Raw genomic sequence first — 16,481 nt, 5'->3', positions numbered from 1 at the left:
AGTAATTTTGTTTTTAGAGCATGAGTCAGTGGGGTCAAGGCCAATTGCATATTTAAAAAAGACATAAGGAAACTGTAATCATATGATGATAATAAAAGCATGAGGAAACAAAGAGAAAATCCCAGAATTGAGGGAGAGCAACAAGGAGATGAGTGCAAACAATGTAATGGGTAGAACTTGCAAGAAAGGGTTGAGTAAAACAATGGTTTCCACTCTCCCATAAAGGCCTGATGTGATATGCAGAAGTGCACAGCTAATTATCCGGATAACAGATTCTCCCACCTGAGCTATGTACCTGTGCAGCTCCTTCAGAGTTTCCTCCTTCTTTTATCTTTGCTCTTTTTGTCAGGTCTGATGTTGTTCCATCCGCCCCTTGTTTCAGATGATGAAATCAAAAGCGCTGCATGAGATCTCCAATTGCCTTATAACAATATTTATAACCCTGCTTTAAACTTTCCTGCGACTTAATCCTTGGACCTCTCTGGTGTGTTGTTTGGTCTTTGTGATCCTATTTGTTCACTAATGTTATCTCATGTTGTTCTCTTACAGAACAGCTATGCTGACATTAAATTGCACTCAGGTAGATTCTGATTACCATTTAATGAAAGCAAGTCATGTAGAATTTGATTACAGGGATTTCAGAGTAAACATGGTCATTTTCCTTCTATTTCACAATTAAGGCCTAACTTCCTCATGTTGTGTTGCAACAGAGAGTCTTCAATCAGTGTTTGCAGTCATCTTTGGAGAGTTTATTTATCTTGTCATTTAAATCCACTTTGTCTGCAGCTCAGCTGTTTTATAAAAAAAAAACATTGTTTGGGTGACGGTTAAAACTGAAGACCTGACTGTTTATGATCACGAGTGTTTTTGTTGTGGTTATTGTTGTAGGCAAAACAAACTTAAGAGGTGAGGAGTTGAACAAGCTTTGACGTTTACCTTGTTTGCCTCATGATCTCTGATTTGAACCAAAGTGACGCTCCTGAGGACCCTGCCAAGCAAGATCTGTTGGGGAAAGAGAAAAAAAAAACACAGAGTGAGAGGAAAATGAGCCGGAAGAAAAAAAAAAAGGACGTTTTGATGAAAAGAAGACAAAAACAAGGGATGACTGTCTGGATGTGTGCTGTCAAGGATGAATTATCGTATCAAATCTGTGCACACAAAAATACAAGTGAAGGGAAGAAATGACTTGGGCAGGAACAATGCAGCCTGAAAGAAATCCACAGAAAAGTTTCAGAGAAATTAATCTTGTGGATTCAAAGAGACAGCAGCGTGCTCTGCAGCAGGGAGATAAGAGACATGGAGAGAGAAGGTAGACAAGAGGGAGGTGGACATGAGCCAGCATGTCGCTCGGGGCAGAAACCATGGCATTGGAGAGGAGAGGAAGAATTTTAATGACCCAGAAACCAGCCCAGCAGGTTTGGAGGGGTGGAATGTCGCAAGCACCACCCAGGTCCTCCTCCTCCTCCTTCCCAGGCTCACATTGGGAGACGGAGCCCCCCACCCCCACCTACCCCTTCCACCACTTCTCGAACCCTCTCTACTTATCCCTCGTATCATTTACAGGGAACATAAAGTGCCTCGCACACCTATTACCTTTATTCTGATCCGTTGTATTTATACTGCTACTTTTTATAGTTCAGCTTCCTCGCATGCGGCTTTCATGTGACATCAAATCCCCAAATACCCGTCTTCTTCTCGTCAATAAGATGAGACAGTAGATAATTCCTTACGGTTTCTGTTTACGAGGCCCCATGTGTTTCCCTTTCCTTTCCCTTTGCGTAAGATGCCTCGCTTGACAGCAACCCTTCCCCTCCTGTGGCGTGACTCTGCTGTTTTCCTTACCCCGTCAGGTCCTGCATCACGCCTTCCTCATTCTAATCACTAAATGACAGACTGTCCTGCTGTAATTTTCCTGGCAGAGCTAACCACAGCAGCGTTGTGCACGTGTCCGGTGAGTGCGTTTGTTTACGTGGGGTTAGGAACGGGGGGAGCGGGGAGAGGTGCTGTTTTGGTTTCATTCTCTGACTCTGCTTCGGTATGAGATGAAGCTGCAGCAAGTTGCACAAGCTTTCTGAATACTTGGGTTTAGATCATTTATTTACCTTTAAACTATTCTGTAAATTATACTGTAATGATAATTCCTGCCTTGTAAAAATGCTAAAAAATACTGCTGGTGGTATTTTTGTGCCTATACAGAATATTCTAAGAAACGAGAAAAATATGCGGTGAGCAGCAGTTCTATGGATGAAAACGCCTGGCTATGTTAGAGGTTAGTAGCAAATGAACAGACTGGTTCAAGATGTTACAGAAGCAACAGTAGATCACATAATTGCCTGCTATGCTCAACACTCACTAAATGTCAAACTCATGTCAAACCTTGAAGCAAATAGGCTTCAGCAGCAGAAAACCACAACAGAAGAAAGAAAGACACAATTCACACAGGAAAACCGGACAAGAACAGAATGGAAAACTTTGCCTAGTCAGGTGAATTTTGATTTTCAGGTGCAACACACAGTTGACGAGGTCTGACTCTGGAGCAATGGATCCACCCTGTCTTGTATGAGCGTTTCAGGTTGGTAGTGGGGGGATAGACTCTTTTCTTGGCTCATTTTGAACTCTGACCTTTTGAACATTGCTTCAACACTTGAGTATTGTTGCTTATTAATTGACACCTCATCAACTCAGTTCATCTAAGAATTAAGGAAGCTCTAAAAGTTAAGGAAGTCCAACTTCGCATTAGAAAAATGTTCCTAATAAAATATCTGGTGAGTACATTTTATGTAGTTAAGTAGTCACCATGCTACATCTCCTCGTAAATGTGTAAATAATTTCATTTTCTTGGCACACTATTCATCACCTGCTTCCTAATATCTAAAACGGTACGTTATGCGTGTCTCAGCTTGAAGCTATGATGCAAATTTTTTTGGAGCATCAATTTCTGTCAATAACAGTTTATGAGCGGTTCCAAATGGTTTTAAGCTGAATTCATCAGAACTTAGCTTGGAGCGTATTAGATGGAGCCCAGCGACAACCTGGACTTGCTTTGTGTGAGTTAATCTTCACCAGTGCACACAGAGAGTCTGCATAACATGGGATGAGATCAAGTAATGTTATTGTTGTAACAGCTCAGTAACACTTTTTATGTAAAGCGTTGCTTAAAGTACATATGAACTGCATTGCTCATGATACAGAAACTGGGTATGCGGATTCTGTTCTTGTGAATATCTACATATTTTCCTTTTAAACACTAAAACTTTAACAGAATAATTTGAAAAGAAAAGTATTGTATGAAATAGAGAAATGCGTATCTTCCTTTTGTTTTAAATGAAAGGTCTTATAGTGATTAACAATGGCCTAGAAATACTTATGTTATCTCATAACTTGGAACAGCATTTTCATCCCAAAGGGGGCAAATCCACTCATTTATCCACTCCTTTCATATCGTTGCTGCGCAGCCTCTTGAGGAAGTGCACCACATTTTGAAACCTCAAAGGCTTATTATTTTAACAATAAAAAGGTAAAAAATTAAACCACACAAGGGGAGTGTTGTTGAGGTGAAATAAAAGTGGAAATTACCAAATATTTCTTCTTTTTTCTTGTCTCAAAACAAGTTTTCAATTGCAGTTTTTACTTGACTACTGACAGGAGTGAAGATGGGCTTCACTGTCAGTCTTATCAGGGAAACATATTCTGAATTTCCCCACTGGGGAACAAAGATTTCTTTTATTCTAGTCTTCAAAACAACCACCATGAAACAGTTCAGACAGTTTTTATGGCCCTCAGAAGAATAAACCCAGCTGTTCATTAGATTGAATCAGTCTTGTTTTGTCATTTCTTGGTTCTGTGATCAGCTACCACAGAAACTAATGGGCAAGTAATCATAATTTTTTACAAGAGATAAATACTCAAGTCTTCTCATTAATGAACCACCAATGAAACTTAACCAAATAAATCTCAGCGCCTAAATGCAGACTAAGCATACTTCTGAAGTCTTGAGAAGTCTGCAAAACTATGAAAATTGCTCGTATAATTTCACTGGTCTGTGTAATCCCAGAAAAAGGTTTAAGATTCCTGTCATTATTATTTATGTTCCATTGCCTAAAAGATATAATTCTGAATTTAAAAATGAATTAAAAATCCTTACTTTATATATATATATATATTCATACACACAGCATACTTTGATTTGACAGCCGAAATGAGTTTTTCTCAAGCTTGGTCCATTTTTAGGGTTTTTGAGTGAAGGACTGAAAACTCAGATTAATACAGGCAGGTTCAAAAAAAAAAAAAAAACAGGATCAGTTTAGAAAATGTTCTAAATTTTCCTTTAGGGTTTAAACTGGACATGCAGATATGAAAACTGAAGCAGCATCTTTTCTCATGTTTCACAAAGGTATCACACTACAACCACAAAATGTATTTTAAAAACATAAATTTAGTAATGGATCCAGATTTGTCAGGCTACTAACTTTGAAGTACAGCTGATTTGAGCTAATAAAGTTCCCGGAAAACTGTTGAATTTGAACCTAGCTTTGTTGTTACACAAACATTACTCAACCTTGATATTCCTTTTATAATTAAATGTAGTTTAATTATAAATTACATTTATAATTAAATTACACACGCACTAAATGCAGCATGTGTAAGAACCCTACAGACTGCACTGAATGTGGAATCAAAAACCAGGTTTCCATTCTAGGCTCAAAATATCAATCATTTGCGATGTCAGAACAGCTTCTGTGTTACTTACAACGCATGAATTTCCCTGATCAAAACTATTTGAATACTATTTTACTGTGTATTTTGTGATATTTTTTACATTAATGATGCTTAAAGCTGTTCCAAACAGAATAGCCAATAGAACGAGGCGACAGTGATTCTACCGTTGAAACTGTCAAGCTCCCGTTTGATTACTGATCAAACGAGAGCTTGACAGTTTTATGTCAGTTTTCTCTTATCTTTCTTGCCACTAAGCCAGTGGTTCTTAACCTTTTTTGAGGTACCAAACCCGCCAGTTTTATATGCGCATTCACTGAACCCTTCTGTAGTGATAAATAAAATATGATTTCTTTCCCCAAATTCAAAACATAGGGGTGACCCAAGTCTAGTTGGACCCAACTAGAGTCTAGTTGGGTCACCCCAGGATCACTAAGTCTTCTTAAAAGGTAGAGTCTCTGAGAACAGTTCTTCGAAACATAGTCAGTGTTTTCAGCAAAGTTGAGCTGACTGTCCAGGAACAACCCAAGGTATTTAAAATGTGCCACAGTTTCAACAGGTTGGCCATCGAGAGAAACTGGAACCACTTTAAGGTCTTGTTGAGATCATTTAATTAGCTACACATTCTTAAGAGAATGAAAAATTAATAATAAATAATGAAGACTTTGCGGTATTCTGATTTAGTAATGTAATTATATTAGTTGTGTTACCACCCCCACGCCACTAGAGGAAGTAGCAAACCCGAAAAGATGCGACTAAGGAGCAGATTTAGAACTACACCGAAAGTTACAGAATTTGGTAAAAACTGTGAGCTTTGCTGAAGTAATTAATTAAAGACACAAGTTCAAATCCATGCTGAGAGTGGAACTCCTTAAATCAGGGCTCCTCCGCAGCTCTTATTGGCTAAGCAATGTAACGTGATCCTCTGATTGGCTAAGCAACGTAACGCGATCCTCTGCAGCAAGTGATGGTAAAGCGGCGCGTCATCACGACTTTACACAAGTGTCTTTACCTCCGCGGCAGAGGCTCCGCCGAACTCCTGAGACCGACTCATCGAACCCCTAGGGTTCGATCAAACCCAGGTTAAGACCCACTGCACTAAGCTATATAAAATGGTCCTAAAATGAACCAAATATCCCATTATTCATAAAACTAGACAGTAGCTAAGCTAAAGGTACTAAGTGCTGCAAACACAGTTGTTTCCCTGCTTGTGCAGTCAACCGCTGATGCTCATTAACAAGAGATTGTTTAAAAATGTCGGCCTCTTTCTGTCGGTTTAAGCGGCCATTTTGTGAGGTACAACACACTAAATCTGCCATTTTAGTAATCCAAAATGTAAAATTAAGTTAATCACTTCAGTGACTGATCAACTATCCAGTTGATTTCAAATTCATCAAATTAAAGAAACATCTTTTTTTTTATATATAAAATTTTATTTTAACTTTTGCTTTGCATTGTGAACTGGCAGGCTGAAAGTCGGAACACAAATCCCTGTTTTTTACTCTACATCACAATTCATGCTAATCTATTACATCGTTGCACCACTTTTTGGTTCTATTGTTATTTTACTATTTTACCCTTTTACTTTGAGTAGCTTAATTTTCATAATTATTTCATCTTCTTAGCGATTAGCTCAATGAGGGTTGATTAGTGTTTTAAGCGACAGCAGCAGACAGGAACACACTGTTGTTGCTAAACGGCTTTCTTAGCAAAGAAGGGATTTACCGAACAGTAACTAAAACACAACATTTTGGTTCCAGACACGGTCGATGTGAACACAACAGAGCGAATGCCAACGCCATAAAGTTGTGACTTTTTAATACAAATCAATTTAAGCCAAATGAGTGAGGTTGTTACTGACTTCCTGTGGATAAATAGAAACAACTTACTTTGCTCCTTCTGACCGAGAGACTGGAGTTTAGATTTAAAGCATGAAACATTACACACAGAGAGCAGGTGGGAGTTACTGCCTTACCCAAGGACACTTCAGCAGGGTGTTTATCCTGAGAAGGTCATGAACTGCCCGACTGAGGACAGTATGTTGCTCATTAGACCACCCTGCCACCCGCACTCTGTCATGAAAAGATTACCTACAGTTTTTCCCCCTTCTGTTGTTGTTGCCCTGGTGGTCCTCCTGTCCTCTCTGCTCTTCTGCCACCCTGTCCTCTTACCGGGAAATGAGCTGATTGATTCAGTTTCAAACCCTCCTTCAAAAACAAAGGCAACTGCTGTGCACAGGCTTCCTGAGCAGAATCTACAGTGGATAAAGTTCGGGTGCTCTGTGAGTCAGCTTTCCAACAAATACACAAACAAACAGTGGGCGAAACATGCTCAGAGGGCTGCCTTAGAAACAAGAGCACGTGTGCATAAACACACACTCAAGCTTTCACCTCTAGCTCCAGCTCTTGTTTTAGATAGAACATATTGCTGCTTTATTGAATACCTGCTGTGGTTGCCATGCACACAAACACACACAGCAGAACAATGCAGAGAAGAGAGCATGTGTGGATGGTTTTATGCCCGGTGTTGCAGGGACAGAGGGGAAGCCATAAATGAATTGCCCATCCTGGCAACAAACTGTTTTTCTGTCAACATTGTTAAAACATGCATGTGTTTGTCTGACTGACTGTTGTGTCAAACTGTATTGTTTTTTTGTTTGTTTGTTTTTTTTCAGGGAGAAAAGTGTCATTCTGTCACCCTCCTCCACTCCTCTGGGCTGTTTAGTCAGTAAAGGTGAAATGTCAACTCAAACCGTCTCATCATCCCTCACTGATCATTTTTCCGTGCTTTTTGATGTGTCTGTGTATTTGTCATTGATACCAATGCATATTGGATGACACAGGAGGACAAGCAAAAATGACAAGGTGAGAAGAAGAAAGGGGGAAGTATAAGGAGGAATGACAGAGGAAACAACAGGAGTGGAAACTCTGGCAGACGGGAGTGGCTGAATTTCAAATAAGAGAGAAGAGAAAGGCAGATGTGATTAAATGATAAGGTTTCAGAGTTATATTCAGTAATTTGTAAAGAATTGGGAGTCAGAAGGGGAAAAAAATCCACCGTGCCTTGAAAAAGCATTAACCATTGAACCTTTTCACCTTTTGTCTTTTTAAAACCATAAGACTGAATGTGCTTTTGGGATTCTTTGTGATAAACCAACACTAAGTAGTAGTAACTGTGGAAGAAAACTAAAACTAACTGTTTTGCAAATAGAAACCAATTTCCACCAACATGCTAATCCTCCTTTGCTCTGAAAGTCACTTATTTAATAAATGTAGTACGAGGTGTTCAATAAGGGAGTTTCTGTGTGGAGAACTTTTATTCAATTCACTTTACATACACTACAGACCTACAATTTACAAAAACATAATCTCAAATCACTTACAAAACAGAAATCTAATTTATAAATACATTGTCAATTCAATTTAATAGACAGAGGAAATCCCATTCAGTTTGAACCTAGTTATAAAACAATCCAGCAAGGTTAAATTTATTGTTCCAATTCTTATAGTTATTTTATCCAATGAGTTTGCAGCAGTTGTCTCTCCTAAATGAGTATTTAGCATCAGAAACGTGTTCTTTAAAGACACGTCTGAGTCTTTAAAGAACACAGCAGGCAGTCAAAAGTTGCAATTGAAGAGAATTTTAAAGCAGGATTGGGTTATAAAATGACATCCAACACTTTGAACATTTCACTGAACACCTAGATCATCATCTAAAAAATGGAAAGAGTTTGGCATAACAGCGGACTCCCCAGCCAGGAGGCACATGGTGCACTGCAGCTCTAACGGAGCTACAGAAATCCACAGTTTCAGGAAGTAAAATCTGAAGAAAGGATTAGTTGTCCAGAAGAAGAAGTCATGTTTTGTTTTGTTTTTTGTTTTTGCTCCAAAGATGTGTAGGGCACGCAACAAACATGTGATGGTGGCAGCATCATGCTGTGGGAATGTTTCATTCTATTGTCTTCAGCAGGAACAAGAAAATGATTCAGAGTTGACAGAAAGATGCATCGATGTGAATACAGAGCAACAGTGCAAGAAAAAGTGCTGCAAAAGACTTAAAACTGTAGCAGAGTTTAACCTTTCAGCACAGCAACAGTAGAACGGTTCATATCAAAGCATATTCACTTATTAGGATGGGTTAGTTAAAGTCAATGCGTTAATTGTACAAAAAAAATATGAAAACTTAAAATTGCTTAGCAATTAGAGCAGCCAAAATCTTGGTTTGTTCATAAAAGGAGCACACAACGGTGACCCATATACAGAGCTTCTATCATCCCTGTCTGTATCTTCATTCAAGAAAATATTATGTTGCAAAACTGTTTTTAAGACCTTGTCATCCAGATCACCGTGTTGGCACACAACGAAATACATCTGCCCACACTGACAGATTTAAAAACTACTTGTGTTTTGAAAAAAAAAAAATCAAAAAAACCCCCAGCCGTCTGTAAAATGAGGTTATTATGATAAAAGCCAGACGTTAACTGCACAGAAGCTGCAAAGACAGACATCAAGGTCGGCAGTGACTGAGACTCAGCGTTCATGTTGAATTAATCACTGCTGACGATGTCTGTATTTTCCTCTTCAAAAGGGTCAGCAGATAAGGTTCATTAGAACCAGGTCAAAACATGAAGTGTGTGATAAAACCCAATGAGAACACGTCTGTGTGTCCTTGGAGAAATCTTTCCATGTTTTCATATGAACTCATCGGAGCTGATGGGTGATGGAAAACATCAGGGAAAGTATTTTAAACCAGAAAATGCATTTGTACCCCTCTCAATACTATGTTGCTTCTAAAAATTATTTGTTATCTTTATCTAACAACACCCAGTTTAATTTAGTCAGGGCACACACTGAGCTTGTGTACAATATTTTCCAAAGCACATTCGCACGCATGGTTACACTCAAGCACGCCATTGTTATCCTGATATTACTTCCTGGTGCATGTCAGGGAGGCTCTGTTGTAAGACCCTGGTGTCTCCCCCTCACGCCAGCAGCTTCATGACCTCATGCCTAGCGTGCCTCTGTCTGCATGCATGCCTGCGTGAGTGTCTGGAAGCTCCTGGATCGCCAGCTGTATTATCAGCATACCAAAGGAAAGCCTGACTCGCAGGAGAGAGGAGACAAAGAGGAGCTTTGACCTGCCTCTTTTACACATTCATTCCACATGCATGCGTATTTACACATATGTAAGGACAGGGGAGTGTGTGTGTGAGACAATGGAACAAAGGACAAAAACATGATTCACTATGGATATGAGTGGGCAAAGGTGACTTGAAGGGTTTTCACATTTCATTAGAGCTCCTGCTGGAAGCACGCATACATCTCACACACTCCCCTGCCACGTCCATTCTTCATTTAGCATCTGATTCGGTAACATGTTTGCTCCCGCACGCTCACATACAGGCAAGCTCATGAGAAGAGTGCCGAGACCTTTAGCTCCTGTCTCTGCTGGAAGCTCACAAAGACGCTACACACAAAAACGGACATTACAGGTGACACAGAGTCAACACACACATTGTGTAATCAAAGTGGAATGTCGTTGACAAACTGTATTTCTGTACTCATAGTTTACATGTTCAAAAAAGTGTGCTTTGTTCAGCACAGATAATATTAGAGCTAAGCTAATTTGCTAGCTTGACCCGTGGTCAGGATACTGCAAGTTACAAGGCCAGGTTTTTATGGCCTTTAAAACATCTGCTTTATAACCCCAAATATTTAAATGCACATTATTTTATTTGATTCATCAGTACATTTCCATCAGGTATTTGCTCTGTAGTCACAATTAGCATGTTCCATCTTTGCAATTTTAGTTTCACATTACACATTACTCTAAATAATCCTAGATTTCATGTTGTCTAACCATCTAAAAGAGAAATAAAGAAGCATTTGCGTGATGAAATTGAACTCCCTGGTGACTTTTAAATTCAAAGTAACACAAAGAAACAGGAAACAAATAAAAAGGGAACGGGTCTTAAGTACAAAGCGGCAAGTGAACACAACAACAAGAAACGCAGCTAATGTTTGGCAGGACAAACAGTTAAAGACAGAGAAACGTGACAAATCAAGTGCTAACGATTTCAGAGAAATTTAAGAGAACAATCCTAAAACTATGAAACCAGATGACAATCAATCCCACTTCTACATAAAATCTTGAGAAGTGGTTAAAATGAACAAAATAAGAAAAACTGATATCATCCACTGAGTTTATATCAGAAAGTTATAAAACACAGTTAGATCAAGAGAGCTGAAAGGGACGGTATGACTCAGTAGCATGGTGTGCAGCAGCATAGCTTTGAACCTGGATCCTAATATGTAACACAGTCGGTCCAGGAGGAATCCTTGTTATCTCACACATGTGTTGCAGCCACATGTCCAATCATTTATGCTCTGGTGTGCCGTGCACAAACACATTAGAGATATTCTCTGCAACATGTCTGTTCGTGTCAAAGATAAAGCCACAGCTCTGTATGTTTATTGCATGCCTTTTCCTTTCTTTAAGGGCTTAATAAAAATAAAACTCTCTGCTCAACTCCACTTCTCTATTTTTACTACATGGATTCCACCTTTGTGTGACCTTTCTAAACATGGTCCTCATCATTACCTATTTCAAGACAAACGTTTTCAGTGAGAAGAAAAGGTCAGGATCTGTTGTTTTTTCTTTTTTGTTTTTTTAATATCTTTTCCAGGAGCTGACCTCCAGTTTCAAAGAGCTTGACTTGAAGTCAGGAAGTGCCTCACACCACGTCTGTAAAGTTGGACTGAACTTACGGTTTCCACACTTCAGACACATTTTCATTGCGAGTACGTTTGTCTTTTACAGATCAATAAAACAGTGTGACAGCATGAGCCGAGCTCTGTTTATACATGTATTATCTTTGTGTGCAAAGCTTGTGAATAGTGACATCATTAGAGTGGAATTCAAGTCTATTAAAATAAATGAGGCTTTGTTCTTGATCTGGATCATAGGAGCTCTCCGACTACTAGCCCGCAGAGCGCTTATTCCACTGCAGACCAGGACAGAAGCCGCTACGAGTGGGAGGTAACGTGTTTTGGATGCTGCTTATCTTAGCTACTTCCACAACACTAGATCATCTGTCAAGATTTCTTGGCAGCCTTGCCTTGAAAAAACAGAAACAAAAAAAAATACATTTGAATCAGGCATTCCTAACATCCGCACAGAAGGCTGCAGGCAATTAACTAAATATTTCTGAAGCATATCACAAAAAGGACCTTGTTCCCAGTTGGTATAGTTCAGTTGCTCTTTATAGAGAAAAGTTCATCCTGATTTCATCTCGTCTCAACAGTAAAATGTTCGGTGCTGGTCCCCACATCAACTCAGTTTGGACTCAATGTGCAAGAGTTGTGCTAGCAAAGGCAACCATTTAGTTTTTGTTTGTTTTGGTAAAAAAAAAAAAAAAAAGAAATTAATTGTCAAAAGAGCTGGATTAATATCTAGTTTGATGTCTACTGGCAGATGTTTACTTTGTTTATTTTAATGTATAATTTGTCTCTTTTTATTTTATCAAGAGTCAGGTGTCAACAGAGAAAAATCTGCAGTCTTTGTTTAAGCCCCATTTGACATAAAATAAATGCAGTAAAAATTATTCCCCACATCTAAACCTGTAAACACCCTCAAAGCGAGAATGTGTGAATGCCATGTGTGTGTTTGGTGAAAGCGGTGACGGTGGCGGCGAGGGGGGGAGGTGGATTCCTGCTACTCTGTTTGCGCTATGCCCAACACTTCCAGCATCTTTTGCTTGTAGTCCTCCTCTGCTCTTTTCACATGGCATTGATGAAAAAGGCAGCCACATTAAGCGCATCGCTTTTGGCGGTCACGGAGGCACAAATACATGCGGTTGGGCGCACACTGCGCTCTAAAATGCGCTGCAGTGACCTTTCAGATGCAGATGGAGCAGCAGATTCCCTCCACTGAGAAAATGTCAACATCTTCTGCACTCACTCTGCTTTTTAGAACAACCAAGTTGGCAGCAGGTTAGCCTTCGTGTCTTTCCACATGGGCTCACCATAAATGCACACACTGTTCTGGGCTAAGTGTTCACATTTTTTTTTATTTTTTTTTTTTATTTGGGGCTATAAATTCCTATGTCATTTAGTCAAAAACAAACAGTGTTGTAAAGAGACAAGCACTGGGACACAACGCACTCCCACTGTGTGTGTCCGTACATCAGAGCACAGCAGAGCACAGCAGAGCACAGCAGAGCACAGCAGAGCGCTCTTATCTGCATGTTTCTGTATGGTTACACTGTAAAATCTGGGCCATATTAAGAGTTAAGGAATGGAAGCATGTGAGCATTTGCTTTGGGACTGAGGTCTGTCTGAAAGGGCCACCATAACTCTGCCAGCTCTGGAAGGAAAAGTCATCCCAGTCCGGATAGCTTCGAGTCGTCACGCCTGGGTCTGGCTGACCCGATAAATAACTGTCTGTCTTACTCCAGCTGCACTTCAACACCTAAAATATGACTCACAATTCGTCACTCCTCTTTATCGGTTTATAAACAGAGCAAGCCATAAATCCAATCACCCCGAGAGAAATTCAAACTTTGATGCTTTAGATGCATAATTGCGTCTGCCTCTGGTGATCTGTGGATACCAAGAATTTTCCAGAAATTTGCTTCAGTCATAAAAGATGAAAGCATATCCAGAAATGATTTTCAGAGAAACAGTGGCCATTTGGAAACAAACGCAACCGGCAGACGGTTACGATTTCATGATTATTTGTAAAAAACAGTATATATATATTTTTTAATCAAGAACTTCCTGAAAGTGTTATAAATAACATATGAGATTGCATTTTTGTTTTGTTGTTTGTGTCAGTGCATTTTTATGAACTAAAAAAAATCTTCACATCAAAAAAGTAATTCTCATTAATAAAAAAAAGAGAGAAAACAAATTGGTGAACCCAACAAACTTTCCACGCTCCTTTTGACTCAGTCGCACAGTCACATGAAGGTTAACATGCAAGCGCACAACCCCAAGGCTTGGGAAACTTTATGGTAAAAGTGGGCAGAAAGTGTAAACACATGTCTGGCATCCTATGAAAAGACAAATGTTTTACTCCATTTTATCCTCCTCTCTACACTAAAGAAGAATCTGCTCACCTCCCTGTTCTGTACCAACTTCCACCACAACACATTTCATTCTGGGCTTTTGAGCTAAAGGGGAGAGAGTAAAATAGAAGCATCACATGGAGCTGTGTCTGACTGGATGTCCGTGAGAGGGGAGGCATATGGGTGGGTGTGCTTGGCTGCCGGCCACATTTGAAGGAGTGGGTGGATGTTTTCTAGGCCCTAATTTACAATCAAAGCTATGTCACACCAGGAAGTGACAGATTGAAGTCGCTACTAGCAGTAATATGTACATAAGAAAAGTGAACTTTTAGTTAGATTGTGAACGCTCTCTGAAGATCAGAGACCACAGAATTTGTCAAATGGTTGTCAATATCTTTATAGAGTATGTCACATTTCTCTATTTTTTGCATTTTTTGTTTAATGAAAACAACGACTGAATGGGGCTTTGAACCAGCAACCTACCAGTTACACGATGAACTCCTACCACCAAGGAAGTGGATTTACAATACACCTCCTGAACTAAATGCTTTTTAAATTGACCTTTCGCTGCAAGTGTAATGTTTTGCACATCTTGACAGAATTTTTTTTTATACCAATTACTCTTTGCAAAATACTCGTCTTAAATAATTTCTTTTACTACATTTACTAAATTGGAGACTTTTAAGGGAAACTGGTTGGACTGGCTTATTCACTGGTAACAAAGTAAAGGGGGCAGAACACAGATCTATCCCATACTTTTATGATTTTTATTTGAAAAACTTTGGAAACCACACTTAATTTTTTATTTTTTTTTACCCTGTCAGTATTATTTCTCATTATTCTTTTTAATAAAACATCTGTAAAGTATTCTGATGTTGAGTTTGAACCTAGCACAAGTGTGAAACAGTTCAAAGGATATAAATACTTTTGCTTGGTTCTATAAACTTGGGTGACGTGTTTTACACACTTTAATAATATACGGATATATTTATATACTTATTAAGGGGAAACTTAATAACCAAAGCTTCTAAGAAATGGAGAAAAAATTTGAAATTCTTCTCCAAAACCTCCAACTTGGGACCTTTAATGACATATGTTTGTAATAAAAGATTCAAAAGCCTTTCTTTCTCTTTTACCCCGCAGAAGCAAGAGGATGTCGTCTGACCACATGCCAGCTCATAAATGCTGTTTACCATTTGTTAGATGGTACATGCAGGGAACCCAAAGTTTTGGAAAAGTAATTAGTTTTTATATTAAAGAGCATAACTATTTAATATTTAAACCCTTTTGTCATGCTCAATAAATTTTAATATTTATTTCTGTTCTCTATATTTATCCGACTGGATTGTTGCTTTACTGTTTATGCTCGTTTAATCTGAATAGCTGCAAATAACGTGACCAAAATAACATGGATTAGTTATGTAAAAATTTTATTTTAAAGATTTTGATACTCTTATACTTTTCTTTTATACTTTCTTACATGACCTTTTAGTAGTTTGTCGGGACAAAATTGGATGTATTTCAACTGTAGAGGAAGTGTGGACTCTTTCTGATATCCTGATATTTCTCTTATTAATAAGCATACCTTAGTAAAATGCATAAATGTATAAAAATCAAATCAGCCCCTTCTTGCCCCAAGACCTGGTATTTTACTGCTGCAGCAAAAAATAATGTTACCTGGTGCAAAGACAGAATATCTGAAAGAGATATTTGAAAACAGCAAAGCAGTTGGAAAATAAATTATCAAGTGCACCATTATCTACCACACCAGATAATATTGTTGCATTTCACAAAGTCGGGACATTCTGACATGTTCACAAGCTCAGATACCAATGCTGGACTCATCTGATTTACCTGTTGCATCTCAAAGACTTGCACCGAAAACATTTAGTGCAAAAGAAGTTAAAGTTGAATGGCTCTCGTTAGATCTTAAAAAGAAAGCTGGGTCAGTTTTGCTCATTTCTTTTCTGAACTGCAGCTTCCATCCAGTCTGTCCATACTGGTGAAATACCAACTGACCGGAAATCTGGTACACCTCCTCTTCAAAACTGGTGGTCATTCTGTTTTGAACAGTTGCAGGCCGGTTTATATTTTACCTTGTGCACCTCAAGTTGTACAAAGACTTGTTAATAAACAGTCAATCTGGTATCTTGAAGTCAACAGTTTGCTATCTCCGGCGCGGTCTGGTTTCTGTTCTGGTCGTGGATGTGTCACAACAGTTTGAAAGGTTGCAGATGATACAGCCTCTGCTCTGGACTCCAGACAGTAATGTGCTGCAATTTTCATACAGTGAATCATTCTGTTTTAATCAAAAGACTTAGCCACATTGGAATTCCCCTCCGTTTTTATTATGGTTTTCTAGCTACCTGTGTGACGGTGCAGTCGGTAAATACACACTCTGAATATTGTGTTTTTTGTGTTTCCAAAGGTGTGGTCCATTCTTGGATCCACTCCGTTCTCTATTTAAATTAATAATATTCCACAAGCTGTTAGTAGGTGCTGTACATTTATACCATTCTGTATGCGTTTAGTTCATCCCCTGAATCAATCTTTCAGCGTCTAAAACAAAACTTCTTGGATGAATTATCCTTGAATGCTAAGAAAACAAAAATTATACGGTTTAAATGTAAAAGACTATAAACTTTCCCCCAATTCCCGAAATCTTGTTGTCACTGCAGATGAAACAATCTGTCAGCAG

The 16,481-nt window shown here is 38.8% G+C and overlaps 2 long non-coding RNA genes across 2 annotated transcripts; one reads left to right on the top strand and one right to left on the bottom strand.

The window, feature by feature from the left end:
• Positions 1 to 294: 294 nt before the first annotated feature.
• LOC103474402 (uncharacterized) lies at positions 295 to 1,829 on the bottom strand. The gene is made up of 3 exons (XR_535177.2): positions 1,594 to 1,829; positions 937 to 1,002; positions 295 to 372 (listed from the first exon to the last, which is right to left on the bottom strand). It is a non-coding gene; the product is annotated as an uncharacterized LOC103474402 (long non-coding RNA).
• A 9,576-nt stretch (positions 1,830 to 11,405) lies between these two features.
• Positions 11,406 to 15,057, top strand: LOC103474401 (uncharacterized). The gene is made up of 3 exons (XR_535176.1): positions 11,406 to 11,516; positions 11,682 to 11,754; positions 14,927 to 15,057. It is a non-coding gene; the product is annotated as an uncharacterized LOC103474401 (long non-coding RNA).
• The last annotated feature ends 1,424 nt before the right edge of the window (positions 15,058 to 16,481 follow it).

Source organism: Poecilia reticulata, linkage group LG13, assembly GCF_000633615.1.
Source record: "Poecilia reticulata strain Guanapo linkage group LG13, Guppy_female_1.0+MT, whole genome shotgun sequence".
In the NCBI taxonomy this organism is placed as follows: Eukaryota; Metazoa; Chordata; class Actinopteri; order Cyprinodontiformes; family Poeciliidae; genus Poecilia; species Poecilia reticulata.
The sequence above is the reverse complement of the archived record's forward strand: the minus strand, read 5'-3'. Positions and strand labels throughout refer to the sequence as shown.